Here is a 6491-nt window from a genome sequence, read left to right as displayed (position 1 = left end):
TCCAAAATTAGAAACATGAATATCTGAAAATGTAAGTTAGTTAGACTATCTTACCCGTATACATCATGGATGCGACACCTCTCCCTGTCACGGATGCACCTTATTTGGAAGATGAATCCCAAGAGACAGGTGTTTTCTCCATCTCCTTAGCTATCATACTCTATTTCCACTGTGATTTCAAAAAACTCGATCCTCCAGAAAACGGAGAGCAAAAAACTTATGCAATTCTACTAATGTGATATATATATATATTTTCTAAAGCTGTTTAGACAAGATTACCTACAATACTGACCAGCTCAAATAGACAGACATGGCTATCACCGGCGAAAAGTTTTAAATATTAAATGGCTCTCCTGTGAAGTAGGACCCGCAACCATACGCCTAGTTTCTGAAAACAGTCAGATATGGCGCGCACACACACACACACACACACTACACACACACACACACCACACACACACACACCACACACACACACACACACACACACACACACACACACACACACACACAACAGCCACAGAACAGTCTGAGGCATACCTTGGACGACTCTTGGCAAAATAGAAAAGCCTCTTCCAGCTGAAATCCACCTGGATGTGTGGAAGCGGTAAGAGGAGGAGAGAGAGGAGATGGAATGGGTGTAGGCCTGATATCAGGAAAAACCAGGCAGAGCCCCTGGGTTGGTCTCTCAGGTTGTTGCGTGGCTTTCCCACTCTCCACTTGATCCTTGAATGGAAACCAGAGAGATGAGAGCTGAGAGGAGAGTTATAGAGAGAAGAGTTAGAAGAAGACAGAGAACTCCAGTAAGTGATCTAGAAAGCTAAATCAATATTAAGAAGAGCCAAGAATGGGCATATCCTGGAGAAGTGTGATATAACAATGGCATCATTAAAGAAGAGTGCAACACCCTCTAGCATTTCAGGTAACACCACTGGCGCTGCTGTGAGGTCATTTGGCAACCTCACAGACACTGGATAGTATGGCGCGGAGAGCATCCTGGTACCACTTTTGGGCAACACAGTATGTTTAGCCTGGTGGTAGCCTAGGTATTCACTGTCTGATGGCCGGGCAGGCTTTTTAGTGAAGTAGTTTGTTGTGCAAGATCAGGTAAAAAGCCGGTCTCCATTACACACACTGCCACACACACTGCCACACACACACACACACACACACACACGTGCCACACACACACACACACACACAAACACACACAACACACACACACACACACACACACACACCACACACACAACACACACACACACTCCTCCCCGTTGATCACCCTGCTTCCCACTGGTTGTCTATACAGCTCAGGAGGTGACTGGGAGCGAGTACCAGCTGAAACCCTATCAAATACAAAACTACTACCCCATCCTTCTCTACCCTGTCTCTTCTGACCTAACCTACCAAACTGCTTACTTGCATAAAGGCATTTCACCCACCCTGACCAAACTGTCCCAGATCTCTATTGTACTCCGACTACCAGGCTGGAGGGTGATGCCTGCCTGCGGTCTGGCTGTGTGTGTGTGTGTGTGTGTGTGTGGGTGTGTGTGTGTGTTGGGTTGTGTGTTGTGTAGTGGTATGTGTGTGTGTGTTGTGTGTGTGTGTGTTTGGTTGTGTGTGTGTGTGTTGTGTGTGTTGTGTGAGTGTGTGTGCGCAGAAGGGGAGTCGACCGGCATCACTGGTAGTGTGTGTTAATTTTTCTTGTTTGTCTGTCTGCCCTCAACTGCAGCTTTAATTCAGACGGATTGGAGGCTCATCTGTATAATGTAAATAGCCCTATCTGAGGTCTCATGTCTGAGGAGAGACCTTGAACGTTGCTCAACTTCAACTTAACCATTCTTAGCACATGCCCACGCATACAGCACCAAAAACACAGCAGCAAGATCCTATGCTGTACACACTGGCTATGCAAAACGGCTTCTTCACGCCCAAATAGTTCTTCAGCAAACAGTGTCAAGTCGGTTAATCAAACACCAATTCACCTAAAATCCTACCAATTCTTCCTTACTGTGTGTTTTTCTTTGTGCGTTTCCGGTAAGATTTACACTCTTCACTACTGCGACTTTTTTCTGCAGTCTAATATTTCCATTCCCGAGAGGTGCGATGGCCTAGTTTATTGCCTCTACCCCAGTCGTGGCATTCCTTGGGGCATGGAGTATGTGAAGACCCCCTCCTGGTCCTCTATCGAATACTAAACAGGCTCTTGTCTCCTTGTATTGTCCCTGCCCTCCCTGCCTCAAAGTTCCGCTGCTGCTGTCGCTTTAATCCTACAGACAAGTGTGTGTGTGTGTTTGCATGACAGGTGAGAGAGCAGAGAGAGCAGAGAGAGACGAGAGAGAGGAAGAGAGAAGAGAGAGAGAGAGAGAGACGAGAGAGAGAGAGAGAGGAAGAGAGAGAAGAGCAGAAGAAGGAGAGAGAGAGAGAGAGAGAGAGAGAGCGAGAGAGAAGACGAGAAGGAGAGAGAGAGAGAGAGAGAGAGGAGAGAAGAGATGACTGAGAATGAAGATCGGGGAGGGCTCGAGATAGAGATGACGGAGAGAGAGAGAGAGAGAGAAGACGAGAGAGAGAGAGGAAGATGGGATAGAGAACGGTCTAGAGAGAGAGAGAGAGAGAGAGAGAGAGAGAGAGAGAATCCTCTAAAGCTGTCTAATGCTCTGTTGTGATGTACCTTGTGTAATTGGGCTGGCCTCTCTACCTCCTCTTTCTCATCTCCATCTCTCTCTCTCCCTCTCTCCGTACTTCTCCCGTATGTAGAGATAAAGTAAAGGTTCCTCTATTAGCATTAGACTAGATTAGATTGGACACTGAATTAATGACAAGTGTCTCTGTACCTTTACTTGACCCCCCCCCCCACCTCAATAACCTCAATACCCTCTTGACCTCTTGGGTCTTCTCACAGTGACGGGTTCCACTAGCCTAATTTGAAATTCCTTTAGTGTTTCACTTACGACCTTTTTGAGTTAAGACCCACATTTGAGCACTTGTTTAGCACTGCATTTTAGGTTTGTGCTCACTGTTCACTGATCACTGTTCAACCAACATGTTTTGAACTTTACTGAAAGCCTAAGAATGGATCTGTCAGTGTGTTAATGTCTATCAATGTTTTGACTGGTGATGTTAATAAGGCTGAGATACTATTTGCGTTTGTCCGTAGCCTGCACAAAGATGTGTGTGACTTCAGGTAGTGACTGTGTACGTGCGTGTGTGTGTATTTATGTGTGGTGTTCTGGGAGGCAACAGGCTCCAACAGAAGTTCTAGTAGTGAGAAGAGTACTTTTGCATCCAGCCCTGAGTTTTTTATATTTTGAATTCAACCTGTATATATATAATATGACATTTGTAATGTCTTTATTGTTTTGAAACTTCTGTATGTGTAATGTTTACTGTTAATTTTTATTGTTTATTTCACTTTTGTATATTATCTACCTCACTTGCTTTGGCAATGTTAACACATGTTTCCCATGCCAATAAAGCCCCTTGAATTGAATTGAATTGAATTGAGAGAGAGAGAGAGAGAGAGAGAGAGAGAGAGAGAGAGAGAGAGAATCCTCTAAAGCTGTCTAATGCTCTGTGTGGGATGTACCTGTGTGTAATTGGGCTGGCCTCTCTACCTCCCTCTTTCTCATCTCCATCTCTCTCTCTCCCTCTCTCCTACTTCTCCGGTATGTAGAGATAAAGTAAGGTTCCTCTATTAGCATTAGACTAGATTAGAGCTGTTGGCGCGACACTGAATTAATGACAAGTGTCTCGTGACCTTTAACCTTTGACCCCCCCCCCACCTCAATAACCTCAATACCCTCTGTGACCTCTTGGGTCTTCTCACAGTGACGGGTTCCACTAGCCTAATTGAAATTCCTTTAGTGTTTCACTTACGACCTTGTTTGAGTTAAGACCACATTTGAGCACTTGTTCTAGCACTTGCATTTTAGGTTTGTGCTCACTGTTCACTGATCACTGTTCAACCAACATGTTTTGAACTTTACTGAAAGCCTAAGAATGTATCTGTCAGTGTTTAATGCTATCAATGTTTTGACTGGTGATGTTAATAAGGCTGAGAGTACTATTTGCGTTGTCCTGTAGCCTGCACAAAGATGTGTGTGTATGCTTTCCAGGTAGTGACTGTGTACGTGCGTGTGTGTGTATTTATGTGTGTGTGTTCTGGGAGGCAGACAGGCTCCAACAGAGTTCTAGTGATGTTAGGAAGAGTACTTTTGGCATCCAGCCCTGAGTTTTTTTATATTTTGAATTCAACCTTTATTTAACTAGGCAAGTCAGTTAAGAACAAAATCTTATTTACAATGACGGCCTACCCCGGCCAAATCTGGARGATGCTGGGCCAATCAGCCRACTGATCAACAACATTTGCATAGAAGCATCACTCCAGCATGTCACGCCTGTATGGAAGGACATCATGTAGACACTGCTGTTAGTTTGASAATATAAAAGAACATCTATTCAATGCAAATGGGTCCAATTTAACGTCATGATTTGTGATCATGGATGCTTATCAAACTAGCATATTTTGTCATTTTCCGTGATCTGGATTTTTTTCTACTATCTGTCAGTAAGCATCTCTAAACTGCCTGGACGAAATTCAAAACAACTCAGTTGGCTAGTTCAGCTATCTGTCAACAAATGGGCTGTTTGTAACTTTATCCTACAGCTACGATTGGYTAGAGCAAGGCTGTAACTCCGCTCCCTTTCACATGTCCTTACATCTKTCTCCATCGCTCATATCACTTGGTGATGTTTACTGCTACTATGAGAACTAGCTCAATGGCGATGACYTTTGCTGCCAAGCCATAAATGTGCATAATATCTAACAAGGATAGCGAGGGTAGGAAAAAAGATGAAATGACCAAGCACGTTCTGTCTGAATGYCTCAAATCTGCCAATAGTTTGAGACGTGAGAACGCACAAACACGTGATGATCTWTAGCTTTCTTGGTCCATAAACATTAAATATGCAGGAATATTCTTWGGTAGCTAAACCTATTGCCAACCTTTATTTAGGCATTTTAAAACACTTKTTTCTTTCCCTATTACGACAATCATTTAACCCAACTATCAACTGTCAATTTACTGATTCTATTYCGGCTGGTCAGATCAGCACACCTGTAAATAGCTAACTTTACTCCGCAAGTCAGATATTGCCTCGTTGCTGAAAAGGGTGCATGTTCAAAATGATAACCAGCTAACGTTAGCTTGCTACGTTGGCTATTAGCTCCTATCTGATATCTTAGCACCTTGCTTATATAGCCAGCTAGCTAGCATATAGCTAGCTAGATAACACCACAGATGAAATGGTTAGTTATSGTAATATTTGCTAAAAGGTCACATAGCTATCTACTTAGCTTATTGCATGCATGTCGGGGCACGTCGACWRAAGCCTTATTATTAGTGAATTAACTAAACTAATATTTGCAACAGGAGTTTGATTTTGGTCACTGTGTCAATTTKTCAATTTKTCAATACTGCACCTTTCTGTTGGAGAATGAGCTAGTTTGCTGCTGCTGACTTTCCCAGCTAGACATTCCTCTGCATTGTGCAGTGCTCGTGGCTCAGGCAGTGAGTGGTMGCTAGCATAGCAGCAGCTTTGCTATGTAGAAGGGACTATTGGCCAAGCCGATAGAGAAGGGCCGATAGTCGATAGACTAGAAAAGGCCAATATTGGTKCGATATATCGMCTCGGCTGATTATCGGTTATKGGTTGTTCTTTACTTTATTACCATTAGACTGGATTAGAGCTGTTAGAGTGAAACTGAATGACCAGTCTCATGACCTTTGACCCCAACTCAATACCCTCCATGACCTTCTGTGACCCCCAGAGTCTTCCCACAATGAAGGAATCCACAAGCCTGATTTAAATCCCTTTAGTGTTTTACTTAACACCTTGTATGAGTTAAGACCTCATTTTGAGCACTAGTTCTAGCACTTGGATTTCAGGTTTGAGCTCAATGTTCACAACCAACATGTAACCCTAAAAACCCTAAAAACATGTCTATCAGTGTTAGACACTATCAATATTTTGACTGAAGGTCTGAGAGTACTATTTGCATAGTCCTGTAGTTCTGTTGACTGCACAAAAATGTGTGTGTGTGTGTGTGTGTGTGCACGCATGCCTGTGTGTGTGTACATCCCCTGCTTACCTCACTCCCTCTCTGTATGTAAATGTTAAAATATTTTGTCTGTAATGTGTTTTTCGTTATGTTTCAGACCCCAGTAAGACTAGCTGTCGCCATTGTCGTCAGCTAATGGGGATCCTAATAAATCAAATCTCTCTCTCTCGCTCTACAGCGTGTTGACAAAGCCCTTGCACATCCGGTCATCACGTGCACGCGGGTGTCCCTTAACCCAGAGCCTGGGTGCCATCTATTCCCAGAGGGAGAGGAGGAAGGAGAGGTGGAGGGCAGAGAGAGGGCAGAGTTAGACATGGACAGTGCTGTGGAGAGCAACCCAGGATCAGATGTCTCTGAAGGGGGGAGGAGC

At 43.9% G+C, this 6491-nt stretch overlaps 1 pseudogene; it reads left to right on the top strand.

Moving 5' to 3' along the window:
- LOC112067976 (rab11 family-interacting protein 4A-like) overlaps positions 1–6491 on the top strand; it is a 68010-nt pseudogene that overhangs the window by 38416 nt on the left and 23103 nt on the right.

This window comes from Salvelinus sp. IW2-2015, unplaced genomic scaffold, assembly GCF_002910315.2.
Source record: "Salvelinus sp. IW2-2015 unplaced genomic scaffold, ASM291031v2 Un_scaffold19, whole genome shotgun sequence".
NCBI lineage: Eukaryota > Metazoa > Chordata > Actinopteri > Salmoniformes > Salmonidae > Salvelinus > Salvelinus sp. IW2-2015.
The sequence above is the reverse complement of the archived record's forward strand: the minus strand, read 5'-3'. Positions and strand labels throughout refer to the sequence as shown.